The 15,917-nt window shown below is 44.7% G+C and overlaps 1 long non-coding RNA gene across 1 annotated transcript; it reads left to right on the top strand.

Moving 5' to 3' along the window:
- The first annotated feature begins 2,333 nt into the window (after nucleotides 1-2,333).
- LOC146184132 (uncharacterized) lies at nucleotides 2,334-9,081 on the top strand. The gene is made up of 3 exons (XR_014708836.1): nucleotides 2,334-2,543; nucleotides 3,273-3,352; nucleotides 6,042-9,081. It is a non-coding gene; the product is annotated as an uncharacterized LOC146184132 (long non-coding RNA).
- Nucleotides 9,082-15,917: the final 6,836 nt, after the last annotated feature.

Below are 15,917 nucleotides of genomic sequence, written 5' to 3'. Positions count from 1 at the left end.
ACATCGTAATGCGCAGTGTCTTTCGCCTTTGACTGCCTGCACGGCCAGGGCCACCATTCACAGCTCATTATGTACCATAGAATTTGTTCTCTCGTCGTGCTGCTGTGACACTATTTCAGGTTTTGACTTTCTCTCTGACCATGGCACCATCATCATCATCATCATCTGCGTTAATGCCTAATTAGAACTTCTCCCATGCAGTTTGATGATTTGTCTCCCACTTTGAGCAAACTGGCTTTGGCTGCCGACATTGAGCTTCCTGCATGCTCATCTTCCTCCTTACAAGAGAATTAAAGGAGACTTTTATCCTGCAGTGGGTGTAGTCAGGCTGGTTAGGATGATGATGAGGAACCTGTTCGGCTATGCTCTTGCCATTTTTTTTTTCTTTGCTGTTGCACACTATCGCATCCTCTTCACCTAAAAAAAAAGTGCAAGACACCCCTACATAAAAACGTACACAATATCCATGGAAACCTACTTGTGAGATGCTAGTCATTGTTGCATGGTTAGTGTTTTGTACTTTCCTATGTGCAGAAAGTGCCGAGCATTATTTTCATCGAGTCACACTAGCCTCATTTTTTATTTATCGATTTATACATACTATCGATCCAACCTGGACGAAGATAGGAGGGGACACGATGTCAAACTTGGAATAGCGCAGCCATTTCGTATCTAAAAAAGAAAAACAACTTTACCAAAAAAATAAAAGTGGACACTGCTCAGTTCTATGGCGCAGCTAGGAAGTGTTGTATGGTGCTTCATTTCTTTCTTTTCTGACATGATGGGAAGTTTTACTGAAGAGCTAAGATTTTGTTGGGGAAGCAGTTTCAGATAACAGAAATAAGCAGTTGGTCATATATGTGCTTGGTAGAAGAACATAGCTGCTATTCTGCAAGCATGAAACTGTGCGGCTTGTGTGAGTTCCTAACATTTTTTAGTTGCCCCAGTTTTTGTGAAATAGGGGCTTGTTTCTAACTAGACACGCAAGTATTTAGACATTTCTTGACAGATGAACGTAATGCATGTCTGCAAGACCTGAAAGGCACTGTGTTTTGTTGTGCCTGAGTGCATATTTAGCAAATATGTTAAGTGCAGCACATGCCCTCTCATTTTGGAGATTTAAATTCAGGGGCTAACCGGATGGGTAGTAAGGACCTTGTAATAGTTGTAAACGTGGTGAGTACACTGAATTCTCATTTGAGGCGGAAAAAGATTGCTAGATCAAAGCAGTGCATCTTACTGTTGCATTTCATATTGCTTCCCCACAGTGGCGGCAAGTTTTAGATGCATAGCTGCGGATGTCCTGCTGATGACAGGAAAGGTGCTTGCATTACAGAACATATTTTATAAGCGTTGTGTTCATCCAGAAAAAAAAGAAGGATTGTAGTATAAGATTATTTCAATTTGAGAGTTTCTATAGGCTCTTCAAGAGCATTATGTGCCTTTGTTTGGACAAATGCTGCATCATTGGTCATTCCTCGTTCATATCCATACAGGTGCATAACCTGCAGGATTTTCATCCTCCTAGTGTGTGGGCGCTCATGCATGAAGGAAAAAATAAGAGTGCGAGACAAAACAAACTATCGCTTGTTTGTATGCTTGGGCCGCTTTGTTTAGTGCATTTATAAAATATCTGTATAGCATGAGTCACTGTAAAAAGTAAAAAAAAAAAAAATCGTCAAGGGCGAGTTGTGCTCTAGTTGATGCCAGTAGTTAGGCTGCTTGCTGTCAGTTGAGCACATCAACAAAACTGCCAGGCTCAAATCAGCCACTTGTTTTCCAACATGTCAATCCAGTTGGATTCGTAATGGGACTGCTCAGCGTCAGTGTATTCTTCCTTTTGGGCTCTGCAAAGTATTTTCATAGTCACTTCTATTTGTGCTTGGAATATTGCTTGCGAGAAGAAAAAGGAGCAAGGGAATATCTTCACATTTGCACTGGTTCCTCACAGGTCTGCGCGGATGTGCCTTGCGATCACTGCTACATGTCGTGCGTCAAATGCTTCGATGGAGCAAAGCGGCCCTTGCGAGGTCTATCTGCGCAAACATGCGCTCGTTTAAAATAATTATTTCAAATAGGGCGCCGAACCTGCATTTGCGAGCGGTGCAGATGGCGGCACTTAACAATCATTTTTTTTTTTTTCTCTCTTTAGGATGCAACATACTCAGCTTTCTCATCAAGAATACAGTTCTAAATGTTGAAGTCATGTCGTTAGATGTCATTCAGAAGGGAACTTTTTTCTGTTACTAATATTTTCCATGAAGTTGCAATTGTAATTTCCAGTAGTGGCGCTGCATTCGCTTTTGCATTTTTCTTCATGGCGCCGTGCAGGAAGCATTTAACGTACGGCGTTAGAGGCAGAAATATGCGCTGTTATTATGCTGTTACATTTCATCTTTACCGCTGTGGTTGTCATATGCTTTCCCAGTTTTTATAAGTCGGCAACCAGACCCTTAAACGCTGTGCTAAAACATTGTTGTCGTACACTTGCAACGTCGGCGAACCGAGACCACCGACCGATACGCGCAATTCACCTAATCTTGGTAAGTTCGCTCCTATTTAAAAAATGTCCGTGCATCGGAAACGAGCTTAGGAGAGTACAATGATTTCAGCGGCTTCTGCGAGGTTAAAATGGTTCAGTGCCATTTATAATGTCAATGTGGGGGCAAGTACAGAACTTGGGCGAGCGCACTAAAGGCATGTTCGGAATGTATCGGCAGGATGAAAGTAATTTATTGTTTCCGATGTAAAAAGTGCCAGTTATTCTCTGAAAAACGACAGAAACGTGCACGCAAGATTTGAAGTGATCGATGGTGTGATCAGCTTTAACAGCGCTTAGTTTTCTTTAGTTCGCGTTCTTTGACACGTCGCTCTTTGCACTACATTGCCGGAGTGAAATAGATTGTTTACTAGGTGCAGGGTTTTTGCTGTGGCAGAAGCCTATTTCATTTACTTCACATACTTTACAAGAATCAATCTATTTTGCAGCCTTATCTTTCTTGTACTGCTTCAGCCTTGAAAAGAACAAAGTACATAAAAAAAAAAGTTCTGTTGGCAGATAAAGATACGTATTCTGCGGCAAGTTCATGAACAAAAATAAAATGGTAATACACCCCAAGAAACTGAAGCTCCTCCTTGGCAGCTGTGTCTGCAAAACCTTTCAATGAACTGCCTATCAACATTACTAGAATAAACTCGTTTGTTCTAGAAATGCCTTCGTGTGGAGATTGTGGCCCATGCAGCTTTCACTTCAGGAGCCTTGCTCTTTGCAGATCACAAGAACACTGGTGGAAGGATGGATGCCATTCACTTGTAGCTGTTATCATTTGGAACCGTTTCAACTCATCTTGTGGTGAGTATACAGTTCAAAATCTACAAAATGTTTCATGCATGGTAAGCAAATGATAGTAGCTTACTGATTGAAATAATAAAGATAATTTTGTTTCAAAGTGTGTTGTCCACTAATTATTTTAATTGATGAAATGCTCCGACCAGAAAACGGTTGGTTTGCTCAACTGAGGAGAACATTCTGGCTGAGCTAGATGCGTTACAGCAATATGATTAGCAGCAGGTGCACTGCTCATCTCAGGCAGAGTGCTGAATTATGCGATGTGTATCAAAGAAAGCAGTACCACGCATTGGCTGCTAGATCAGTCAAATGTATACTTAGTGGAAACAAGATAAAGTAGACTTCAAATAGAGGCTACTTACTCATTAGCACCCATATAAGTGCAGCCATACAGGTAAAAAGAAAAGCTATATAAGTTTTCCAGAAGCTTCAGTAGTGAAAAATTTGACGTGGTCCAAGGAGTGAACCCTGGACTGTTACTCATGTGGGGCAGTTTGTCTACCAAGTCATCTAACCAGGACAACCAGTGGATGGTGGGGCTAGGCTGAATTTATCAACAATGCACAGGACTATAACTTATGTTTCGATCCCATGGACACCAAAAAGGCCTTCCAGAACTGGCCCTTTATGTCTGATAGTGCACAGCTACACGGTACTATTGCTGCACAATTGTTACTAAGGGCCTTGCACTTGAATGTGCCCATTGGACCTGTAAAGGGACAAAACATGGACCAAAATGTAACAATATGTATTAAATTAGATTATGGTGTAAAAAAAAATGTCTGATTTAGTATAGATCGAGCACTACAATATCCAAGAATTGAGGATTTATTTTAATTTGGCACTGAAATTGCATAAAAACGACTGAAGGAATATCTTGCGGTGAAACACTGTCATCATCCCTGTAACCACGTAACGTCTCGGGAAAAAGTCTATGATTTTTTTAATTGCACGTGCTCTCTGTTCTTTAACAAGCGCTCACCTTGTTTTATTGTATTGTTACATACATGATCTCACTAGTGACATAACAATATTTTGAGTGCTGTCCAGTGTGCCTATCAATAAACTGAATCCAGCTTCAGCAGAGAGTGGCCTGGACTAAATTTGAAAGTCACCATCATGCTTGACATAGCTGAATTAGCCTGAACGTCGGTTTTGGTCCAAATCGGACAAAGTCAAATTTTGAGGGTGGTTTGGACCAAATTTGGGGATCATCATTGTGTTTGCCATTGCCAAATTTTGTCAGTGGGACAGCTCGATAAAAGCTTTGTCAGAGTTGGCTGACAGTGGCGGTGGCTGCTCACTTTGAAACAGTGGGCGTGTATGCTTCATTGATTCGAAAAAAAAAAAAAAAAAAAAAAGACGGGCTTTCCGGATTTTCAGTGTGGGTGGAAGCCACATACTCATGAAGAGGATTCTGTCATCTTTCATGCAAGATAAAACCTGAATTCGGATAATTCAAACTTTAGCAAAGCAAGACCGTAGTCATGTGGTATTTTCTTTTCCTTTCATATTTGTGCACTTTGTTTTAATGCTGGAAAAAACAATCGTGCAGGAAGTATGTTAGTAGAAAAAACTGGGTCATTTGTACTTGAACCCCCTCTAAAACTTAAGGGTACTTGGGCCTAAACTGAATATAAAAAAAAAATAGAATTAATCTCAACTAATTAACCAATTAGATAAAATATAAGGAATACTCCAAACAGAACTACACGAAGACGAATAATATGTCGTCGGTTTCAGTAAGCTGCAGTGCTCAGCCTTTTTTTTTTTTTAATCCTTGGTTTACATTACATAAAACTGTGCGTGCACGTTCGGTCTATTCACCAACATCACAGTGGCCACCAATTTGCTGTTCATGGAGCGTTGCAAAAAACTGCTATGCATGCCTCATCGGCTCGCCACAATTTACTCCGGATTTCTTAGCAAAAGCTATCTTCTGGGCAATAAAACGGCACGTGTGAGGTCATGTAAATACCCCTCTGTAAGCTTGTCATGAATAGCCAACAAAAGAATAAAAAACAGACAAATTATGAATAACCAAATTTATTGCTATACACAGCAGCACTTGCAGTCTTAAAATGTGAAAGTGCTCAGAAAGACAAGGAAAAACGCTTTTGTCTCGTCCACTTCTCTTGTCCTTGTCTTTCCAAGCACTTTCAAATTTTAGCATGCTATACTAGTTAACCCAGCAAACAACTTTGTTAAGCACATGCAATGTAGCTCTGCTATAGACCTTTTTCCAGTCGCGCCTCTTCTTGCAGACGTCAGGCAAGGTATGTTTGGCAGGGCGGGTTACCGAGGCTCCCTCACATATTTTCTGCAGAAATTCTTTCACAATAGTAGGGTGGGTTTATTTTCCAAGCGGCACTTGATCTCTTAGAAGGCAAACATGGCAGCGTCTTTTCGTTTGTTGCAAGGCAAACATGGCAGCGTCTTTTCGTTTGTTGCAATAGCAGGCAGGGAAAATGTATGTGGTCCTGAGGGCCAAGTACATGCTAGCAATGCATGTAATTATTGCGCAACAGTTTGTCGCGTCAATGACCCAGCAGACATCTTTCATGGTTTTCACACACGCAGTGAACTGCTGCCCTACTATGTAGAAATAGAGAAGAAGGCTTCGCACATGTGCAGTAGCATTACTGAAAATAAGTCAATTGGACCTTTTTCCATTTTATCCTGTCTCCTGCAGCCACCAATATCCTGTGCAGCCACCACTTCGCAGCAATGAACTAGGGTCACTCAGGATTGGAGTGCCTACTGAAGAGATCAGAAGTGAATGGCCCACATACTAGGGGCAATGCCTGACACCCCTGAGTGCTGGGAACGGTTCATAAAGAACATTTTCATAGGAAGTTTTGTTGTAGGAAAAACAAATTTAAGGACGGTTAGTTCGACTGACTGCAGACGAAATTCACTCACCAATGTATTACTACTCTCATTGTGCACTGTGGTGGCTTGGTCATTGGGTGCTTGACTACAGAGCCTGGAAACCCGGTTTCGACCCTTGCCATGTTACAATAGAGACAAAATGCAAGGTGCCCACGTGCTGTGAGATTTCAGAGTACATACATTCAAGAACCTCACTTAGTCATAATTATCTGCATCCCTCCACTACAGCGTCCCTCATAGCCAGTCAATTTGGAATGTTTCAACCAATCCAATTTTAATTCCATCGTTTTTTCACTCTCCAATTATTCCAATCCCGATTATATTCTATTTCTATTCGTCGTGGCTTTTGGTTCAACTTTGCTAAATCTTTCGTGTCCAAATATCTCCCTCCTCTCCCATAAATGGAGGGCGGGAAATACCTCTTAACACCACCTGCCACAGTTAGTAGGCGAAGGCTTCGCATGGACACTGACGCCGAATGCCTGACATTCTTCTCGGTCAGCAAATGCTGTCGCATCAGTACTCGTATAGTTCATTGCATTAGGCGGACGGGAGCAGAGATGCCAAGTAGTAAGGAGCAGTGCAGTAGCATGCCAAGAGAGGGTGTGCATGTTCTGCCCCTTGAACGATCACCACCGCTAGCCAGACCGCAGTATTGTGACTGGCATGATTGTAAATGAAATGCTAACCTCCATTTCTTCAGCTTCTCACGGCTAAGACATTGAAGTTGAGCCCATGTCCTCTGTGGCAACAGAGGCACCATGTGTCAAATAGGTATGACTGCACAGGGCAGTAATGCTTTGTCACTGCCATTTTAATGCGTCAGCATTATGTAGGTATGTCGGCAGTTTCATGTCACCAGAATTGTCATCACAATTACATGTGAACGAAACAAGTTATAAGAAAAAGAATGGGCCAAAAAATCTTGCTGGGTAAATAATTTGATGCATGTGGGTTAACTAGGTAATTAATTAGAGGGGTAATGGCAACATCCAAACGGGTCACGTGGTACTAACTTCCAGTGGCGGGAAATTTGAAATGTTTGAAACGTGAACGAGCGGGAAAGGGCGTGATTTGCGTGCACAAATGGTAGGAATGGTTAGAAAGTGTGTAAAGAGAGGTAATCAGCCAATTGCAATCTGAAAAATTCCGAGAGCGCTGCAGGATCTGCAGTGGAGAAATGCGAAAGCCTGAAGAACGGAAATCTGAGCTAGTTGGTGCATTGCAAGATCAAAAAACAGCGCGGCTACTTGGGACAAACAGAGAGGAGAATAACGGACAAGCGCTTGTCCGTTATTCTCCTCTCTGTTTGTCCCAAGTAGCCGCGCTGTTTTTTGATCTTGCGAAAGCCTGAGCATTGCTGCTGCACACGGTACATCGCATGCCTCTTGTTGAACACAACCAGTGTTCCATTGAACACATCACAGTTCACCACCCTTCTATAATTGGTTTACAGGAAAGGAAAGGCGCAGTATCTGTTACTCGCGGAATCCCGCTGACACATCTTGCGGACAACACAGCAATGAGCATGCTTACGCATTTCTCCAGTGCAGATCCTGCAGTGTTCTCGAAAATGTTCTGCTAAAAGGAGTGAAACAGCAATTATGCAGTGTTTTTGATGTCAGGCAACGTCCTTCAAACTTGTGTTTGAAGTGCAACCTGGACTGCCCTTGACTGTTCTTGGTGCTAAGAAACTGCACTAGTTCTATCGCTGGATGAAAGTGTTCCAACCCTAGTTCTCCCATTCAGCACCATTAAAGGCTTCGTCCCCCAGAAAAGCCATTGTCCGCATTATGAGCAAAAAATCATGGGCATGGCTCTGGCAAGTGGTAGCTGGCAGACGACATGGTCATGCATGGCTAGTCATTGAGTTGTGTGATGGCATGAGACGTGGCATGGCCGAATTGGCAGGCGCTGCCAACACAGGTGTGATATGGAAGGGTGAAATCGGAATCCAGCCCTTCAGGACCCCTAGGCCACGAAGATACCTTTGTGTGGCTTGGTTAAAATGGTGCTTTAGATCTTTGTCGCAGTGATGGATGGATTTATTGAAAGGAAAAGGCAGAGAGGTTGGCTCGAACAATTCAAATCTGGCCTGCTACTCTGTACTGGGGAAGGGGAAGGAGAGAAGAAAGAAGGTCATGATGGGTGATGATGTGGGAGAAGCCATATGAAATATATATATACAGACACAGCAGCTTGCTTTACAAACGTGAATCAAGTCCGCTGGCGCTCAAATAACGGCAAAGAGCGCGCACTGCCTGGACGCCCTTGCCCTTGTCCTGCCAAGCGCCCAGCAGCAGTTCCTGCGACAGAGGCCTCTTGTCTAAACGCTTCAAGGAAGCAGCTAGCACATTTCTTTCGTTCGCATACTCTGGGCACACCAATAATACATGGTCCACAGTCTCTGGGACGCCACAAGCTAAACATTCCGGTGAGTCCATCTGTCCAATTAAATGTAAGTACTTGCGCGTGAAAGCCACGTTTAAACGAAGTCGATGTATCAAGCATGTCTGATGACGCGGAATATCACGCGGAACATTAAATTTAAATGTTCGATCGAGCCTTCTTAGACGGATGTGTCGGGCGTCTGGTTGAGCCCAGTAAGCTGCTGTAGCAATATTCATATAACTCTTTAGAAGACACGTCGTATCCGCTCTTGAAAAAGGCACAGCTGTTTGGAAGCCATTGATGAGTGCGATTTTCGCTTCAACATCGGCCTGCTCATTCCCATGGAGGCCGCAGTGGGCAGGAATCCATTGAAACATTATTATGTGGCCTTGCAGCTGGGCAGATGTGATGAGCTCCATAATGTTTAGTGCCAGGGACTGATAGGCAGTGTGGCGTAAGAAGTTTTCCAAAATTTGTAATGCAGTCTTCGAGTCCGTGAATATACACCATTTTTGAGGTGGTTCCCCACATATATAGCGAATGGATTCCCGAATGGCTACAAGTTCGGCAGCGGTTGATGTAGAGGTATGTCCCAAAAGGAAATGCAGAGTCGTTCTCTGAGCTGGTATGACCACAGCTGCAGGGATGCCTGTGCTGACACAGATCCATCGGTGTATACGTGAATATAACTGGAATATTCTGACCAGATGTGTGCCAGAGTAAGTTGTTTGAGTCCACTAATTGGTACCATTGATTTCTTTAGTATGCGGTGGTTTTATAATGTGGTATCTTGCGACTATGTATGGGATAATGCAGCCGCAAGTTAAAAGCTTCTGAACAAGTGAGTGGCAAAGTGTGTCTACACGAAGGTCCACAAGGAAAACCGGCAACTGGCGCCATTAACGCTGGCATGCCATGACCTTAAAGGAAGAGTTTAAGTCCCCCCCCCCCTTCCCCCAATATTTTTATGAGCTCAGTATTCATTTGCAAGTTAGCGCTTTGCCCTGTGTTTCTTTCACGTCACTGTCTGTTTTGCACTTCAGACCTCACCAAAATGAGTAAACCCTACTAACTAGTCCAAGAAACAGCCCTGAGGAGTTATGTATTCATTTCCTTTTTTTTATATAAATTTGTCTTGAGAATACAGAACTGTAATAAAAGAATTTGTTGAATGCTGCGACAGTTATAGTACTCTCCGCTGAGTTCCAGAAATTTCACAGAGTACAGAAGCTCAACATAAAATATCAGAAAAAATAAACTGGAACAATTTGTTAGAAAAGCTACCCTTGCAGCATCCTTCTTTGGCTGTGCCTTAAGCGCGGCTGCACAAGAGGAGGACAACAAAGAATGTACTGGGCCGGAGGCACGTGCTGCCACAGCTCAGTAGTTTGGTTATGCCTTAAAATGTGTGGGAAGCTTATATTTCCCTGCGACCTAGAGCACCACATCTACAACTGATTGCCTAGGACTAGAGGATGACTGAAGCCGGCACCTGCTCTACAGAGCCGCCCTTACTCTCGCAGAACGTTTCATCATTGCAACTTTGCCTTTCACACTTCTGACCCCAGAACCCGCAAATGTGGTTTCTCCAGATTGAGGCACAACTCGGCCCTTACCGTTAGAGGTGTGCGAAGGCTCGGTTTAGCCCAAAAGCTCGTACTCTGGCCGCTCAGAAGCTCTGTGCCTCAAGCTTGGGCGGGGCCAGGCCGGACACACCAATCCAGAGTATTCACAACTTTTTTAAAGGCACGAATATGGTTGTGGTGTGCTAGGCGTCACAATACAGCAGTATTTTGCAGCATCCTTCCCACACAAGAGTGTGTGAATTCTCTATACAGATTTTTATGCACCTTTACACCACACACCCCTGGCATGAACAGATCTTTGCTAGCTGTCAACGACCAAGCAGAAGGCTGCTTGTGGGCTATCGAATTTTGACTTTTGTCTCTTCCTCTTCGGCAGATGTTTAGGTATCAGTTTCCAGATTCGCGGTATGCTGTCAGCTCTTCCACATCTGTTGTGCCAGGCCTCAACAAGCCTCAGTAGAAATGGGCCGTAGCACCTAGTCAAAGCATCTGCGGTCCACGACCTTGTCGATGCCATGAAAGACACGCAGTGAGCAAGATAAGCTTACCGAGTACTTGGCCATAGAATCAACCCCTTGCTCAGAGGCCAAGTGTTTTTGGTGAAGTGAGGAAACCATGTACCTAAATCTTTCCTTTCTTGCTAAGAACACATTATTCATTGCAGCCACAAGTTACAGCAGTAAAAAGAACTTCAGCGTTGCTGGATTCACAATCCAGGAGTGCCACAAATGTCTTAAGCATTCATCAATGCATAAATTGTTCTTGCGTAATAATATAAAAAAATTAATATAATTCTATGTTGTGCTGTGCCTCTATATATTCTACAAATTTCTACAAAATTCTACAAAAACTGAGCATTTCAAGGTCAACTCATCATTTGGAAATTATTTCTTTCTGTATCATTCTGGGCCAGACCAGGGCCTTAAAGGGCCGTTAAACAATATTTGCTCTAATATTCTAGTGAAAGAAATTTATAGAGATGGTCTTTGTGAGTATTTGAGTCAAATTTAAACACTTTGCGTGGAGACAATTGACAACTAATTTTTAAAAAGTGCTCCTGGTTAAAGCTCTCAACTGATTAGGGCGACATGTTCCCCCGCGCAAACCTCCATCGGGGCTTGCTGGTTGTGCCCGCTCACTGAATGCTCCCAGGTGACCCGGGCAGAATGGAACGTGGTGGGGTGCCGTCTCAGCTTTTCATTTTTTTTTTTCTTCCGTGGCGGCGTGCGTCAGGTTAAGCGTGCAGAGGACGAGCGCCATTTCAGTCGCCAATATTTTCGGTATTACTGACACTAGCATAAAAATTTGTGTGTTGCAAAGAGGACTGATAGGATACCTATATCTAGAGTGCGTTTTCTAGTTTTCGTAAACAGCTCTTCGTGGGCCCTTTAAGTCTGAACACGTTGCCATGCCAGACTCTGGTCTGTAACACAGATTCCAAGCTAGCTCGGGCTCAGAATTTCGGCCCGTGCACATCTCTACTGACTGCATCACCTCACAAGGTGATTTAGTACAATCATGTCGTATCTGCGCTCTCTCCTGACATGATCAGTGACCTGCAGGATATTCTTATAAACTCATGGGAGATGCCCTCATCAGCACCTCAAGACCAAAGTACCCGAGAGAACTATGGCGTAAGAACGCTCTCACCTACAGCAGCTCCTTACTGGTGGACCTTGACGACTGTCGCCTTTCACAACTGCTTCACCGGATTTGGCAGCTCCTCGGTGAGGACTCACCACCCATGTTCCGCTGCTTCGGGAGCTCTTCTTCAGCTCTTGCTGATGCCCAAGCATCTGCATCTTGCCTTCCCAGCGGCCAGTGACACAACCATGGAGCTGACCAACCAGGTTCATGAGGTGGCCTTCCAGCAAGCCACAGCTGTCTCACCACTGGCAGACTCGGCAATTTCCTGCCTCGAGGCCTGTACTGATGAGCTTACTACCTCAGTTGACACACTCAGGAGCCTGTCCCAAGAGACCATTCACCATATTCCAGTCACCACTTTCCATCGCGCACAAAGAGCCATAACTTAACACTGCTGGTATGACTGGCAATTCCTACATCCTGCCACTAAGTGCATGTCTCGTGGTTGGGAAAAGCCCCTCAAGACCATTAATGGCAACTCGTGGCTCCCCAATGCGGCCACCTTTCGTGGTTTGGTTTGTGGGGTTTAACGTCCCAAAGCAACTCAGGCTATGAGAGACGCCGTAATGGAGGACTCCGGAAATTTCGACCACCTGGGGTTCTTTAACGTGCACTGACATCGCACAGCACATGGGCGCCTTCCTTTTCGCCTCAATCGAAAAGCGGCCGCCGAGGCCGGGAGTCGATCCCGCGTCCTTGGGAACAGTAGTCGAGTGCCGTAACCACTGCGCCACCCCGGCGGGGTCCTTTTGTGGTAATTGACAAGACCTGTCATAATCCGTTCCTTGTCAACAATGGTGCAGAGGTCAGCGTGATCCTTAAAAAAAAAGGCCATCTTGCCGAGCTGGCGGGGCAATCGCAAAGGGCTGCCATCCCTTCTACCATAGTGACATATAGACTTCGCTCCCTCACCCTCAACTTGGTACCCTGCCACACATTTTGATGAGTGTTCGTCATCGCTGATGTTGACCCAATCATCAGCGCATATTTCTTATCGTACTTTAACTTGGGCTTCATTCAGCATGCAGCCCGACAGACAGCTTCACTCGGCTATCTATATCTTGCGTCGAGTCTAACCTTGTCCCCACTGGCATCGGCATGCTGATACCATCACCTCCTTTGAGAACATCCCGGTGTGATTTCAGTAACTGGCAAAGCGTTTAAATCTCACCCAGCCACCAAAGCATATGGTGTGACCACCACCACCAGCACGATCACACCTCTTGTTTGGTGGTCACCTGCTAAACGGGAGTTCAATCATGATGCAACTCGACATTATACACCCATCATCCAGCGCATGGGCTTCATTCCATCTCATATCTAAAAAAAGATCCAAGTGACTGGCGTCCGTGCGGTGACTATAAGTGTTGAGTGCCAAGACTGTCCACGACAGCTATCCACTGCTTCACATCACATCTGAATGGCTGCACCATCTTTAACAAAGTGGACCTGGTTAGGCACATCACCAGATACCCACTGTGTTTGCCAGCATACCTAAAGCAGCCATCACAACTGCGTTTGGGCTGTTAGAGTATGTGTGGATGCCCTTTGGACTTCAGAACCCAACTCAAACCTTTCAGCAGTTCATTGCTAAGGTCACAAGAGGCCTCCCAGCTGTGTTCGCATACATCGATCATTGATGTATGCGAACACAGTCAGCAATATGTCTATAGATAACGAGAACTACCTGCGTGCAGTTTACAGCACCTCCAACAGCACGGCCTGGTTGTGAATTCTGACAAGTGCGTATTCGCCGTTTTCATGCTCACTTTTTGAGCCATCACAACTTATAGCTGAATTGCCAATTGCTAATATTTACTTATTTGTCAACTTTTGCAAGAGTGAAATTCTCGCGGGAACAAAAAAAAAAAAAAAAAAAAATTCCTTTGCAGGGTTCGACTGCATGTGCTCCACATTTTGACGGTTGAAAATGAAACTTTCAGTGCTCCGCAACCATTATGATCTGCTGAAGTGGACTAAAGCATAAGTCAATGCAATGGGTGCCAGAGGTTTATATGTGAAATACCCCATTTTTACTTTCAAATGAGGAAGTGCTTACTGAGGAGTTCGAGGAAGAGAGAGATGCGTGCAGACTGTTCTGGGCTTTGGGCCGTTTGCAAGCAGCCTTCATTATTCAAACGTTGACCTGTATTAAACCTATTTCATCCGCTACATTTGGTGGAGGTGCTGGGTAAAACATCCTGGGAATCCAGCCAGTGCCTCGTCGCAGCCGCCATGTGGCAGGTGTTTGCCACCTTTATCTTCTCAAGAGTACCTTCCAATAGCTACCATCCAAGCGACGCAGACTCAGGAACAGTGAGCTGAAGAGACGACGACCTAGAGATCAGCAAAGCGGCTCAGAACGGCTCAGCTTACTGAAGTGAGCCGGCTCATTTGAACGGTTCACCGGCTCACTTAAGCCTGGGTCGCTCAGGAGCGAACAGTGGTCTATTGGAGAGAGAGAGAAAGCCAACTCTGCCTCTCTCTCGTTCACTGATACGCGCCCATTCGACCTCCCGAAACTTAACGAAAGCGTGGAAATATTTGTGTGTCCATCCTATCTCCCCTAATGGTGACTACAAAATCTCAGTAAACAGCAACATCCATATTTTTTTAGGCTCGATTCTTACTCTTTATGTCCAGTTTATGTCCACGAAGTCCAAGAGAGGACTTCGTTCTTTTGGTACCCTATCGTTTCAAAATTATCTGAATAACATTGGCCATCATTAAACACACTGAGAATTATCCTTAATAAATACTTCGGGCCATCAATCTCTAGCCCAAAATCTCTTGTGGACTGACTGTTAATAAATACTGATAGTGACAATGTAGACAGATATAGATAGTGAATTATAAATATAGAGAAAGCAGATTACCTGATTCGAGGTCCCTCTTATATTCCCGAAGACAGTGAACTCAGGAGGAGCCTGAAGTATAAATGCATCATTTTTTTTAATGCAGTGGGCGCTTTGTAGCTTGAGTCCGCGTTAGTCCTTTTTCACTTTCTAAATCCCCCCTCCCCCCACATGCTTTCTCTAGCTGATTCGTTTTTCGTATATTCCTATAACCCTGTTCAACTTTGCGACAGTTTTTCTCAATGCCCACAGCTCTCAGCGCCCCGGCTTCTCCCACTGCTTCCTTTATTCCTGGCAACAGGTTTCTGGCCCAGTACCCTAACCCAAACTTGTTCAACCTTCCTGTTTTTGCCGCCACATACATACACCGACCGTATTTAATTCATTCATTCATTTTGTATCTACTTCAAGCCGAATCGCTCGCCATTCATGCTGTGAAGTGTGGTTTTAATTTTCATAAAGCATCTGTTCCCGTTTTGAGCACACGACGCGCTGCAGTCAGTGCTGTTCATGACTGAACCAGATATTTTTTTTCTGCTGGGCTGGCTGCGGAAGGGGCCATGCATTCCACATTCGCCCTGTTGTAATGGAGCTTGAGAAAACTATACATAGCAATTATTGAAAGCAAAACAAAAGACGCACAAAAACAGCGGCGACCACCCGAAGCATACACACATTGCGGCTGCCAGGTCGCCGGCGCGGAGCCTCGACACGGCGCCGAAGCAGCCGACCAACTACGTGCGAAGGATTGTGCAGACAGCACACTTTTTTCTTTTCTTTATATGCCGGCCCAATCCACCTGTGCCTGACCACTGGAGTTGCTTTCTCGTACTGCTAATAGATGGCGCTAAAGTAGCAGCAAGCAGAAGACCTAACTCTGGCAGAACGGTTCCTAACAGCACTCCAAAAGAAACGCTGCTCACGGTTCCCGATGGCTCACTGAACCAGCGGCTCTCCAAAAGAACCACTGCTCACTAAGCGACTGCTCTCCAAAAGAGTGGCCGCTCAGTGAGTCACCACTCATTCTCGCTCTTTTAAAAAAGCGGCTCGGTCAAAAGACAGTCGAAGGCGAGGAGATGTTTGCGAGGAAGGGCGGGAAGCATGGCCTCAGAGATCACCCCCACAAGCGTGGGGATGATCTCGGAGGCAATATGGGACAGCAGACACTTTCTCACAACACTAATAGATGGCGCCGAA

Source organism: Amblyomma maculatum, chromosome 7 (genome assembly GCF_055883805.1).
Source record: "Amblyomma maculatum isolate TAMU_Amacu chromosome 7, ASM5588380v1, whole genome shotgun sequence".
NCBI classification, from domain to species: domain Eukaryota; kingdom Metazoa; phylum Arthropoda; class Arachnida; order Ixodida; family Ixodidae; genus Amblyomma; species Amblyomma maculatum.
This window is presented reverse-complemented; position numbering and strand designations above follow the sequence as displayed.